Source organism: Gavialis gangeticus, unplaced genomic scaffold (genome assembly GCF_001723915.1).
Source record: "Gavialis gangeticus isolate Ggan-Ray unplaced genomic scaffold, GavGan_comp1, whole genome shotgun sequence".
NCBI lineage: Eukaryota > Metazoa > Chordata > Crocodylia > Gavialidae > Gavialis > Gavialis gangeticus.
In genome coordinates this window covers 44233191-44234228 of record NW_017729025.1, presented here as the reverse complement: position 1 = coordinate 44234228, position 1038 = coordinate 44233191, and positions in this window count along the sequence as shown.

Here is a 1038-nt window from a genome sequence, read left to right as displayed (position 1 = left end):
CTAGGTCCCTTCCGACCCTTAATCTATGAAACTATGAAGTGTCCCTGCCGCCATTCTGAAGCGTGTGATGCTTGTGAAACTGTGGGCACTTTGAGTAGCTCTCAGAGCCACTGTAATTAAAATGTCCCCCCCATTCCATTCCAAAACATATGTATAGACATTGTAAATGCCCACCTCATACCCATAGACTGGAATTCTCCCTAGAAAAAAGGAACTTTATAGTTTTTTATAGTTTTTTCCCCAAAGAATTGAGGGAAGTTCTCTACTTTCTTTCAAAATACTGCTGGTGATGCCACCACTGATAGAGTATCTTATTTTGGAGCATTTACCCAACATGTGGTTGACCCAAGTTCAATTACCTCCTTTTCCAAAGCGGCTCAAATGCACATCTTCTACAAGTATTAGTTAGCCACCTAAATATGGGTTGCTCTCAGTGTTTAGACTGTGTCAAAGCATGTGCATGTTTGGGAGGGAAGGGAATCGAGATTCATTGGATGAGAAAGAAAGTATGGTTTTCATAGCATTCTTACCAGGGAAGAAGACCTGGGTGCTGGTCCCTACTTCAGGTACTGCTTTTGTATTTGGTAAGAAGTGGTCATTGGATAAAACAAAGAGCATAATAATGCAATAGTAGAACTTTCAAGCTGGCAGACAAATTTAAGGGCACAAACAGCTGGTGTTTAAGGCTACGTACAGAGTGTCAAAAAGCCTAAGGCTGACTTGATTCAGCCTTTGCAGGTTAGTCTAAGCTGCAAAGACTGAACCAATAAATAAATTAACAGTCATTCACTTTTGATGCAGGAAATTCAGCCACAAGTCTGCAGTGGCTCAAGGCAGAAGCCAAGAGGTGCTAAAGCATGGCTCTCTGGAATGCAGCCAGCATGGGATGCATGCTCACTTCCTCTTCCTGCTGCCTCAGAGGTCTCTGGGATTTGTAGTCCAGACTCACATCAGCAAGACTCTGCAGAGTTGTGCATCATTCCCTCTTCCTGCTTCCAGGTGCCTGTCAGATTGGTAGCCTACAGTTGCAGCCAGCAC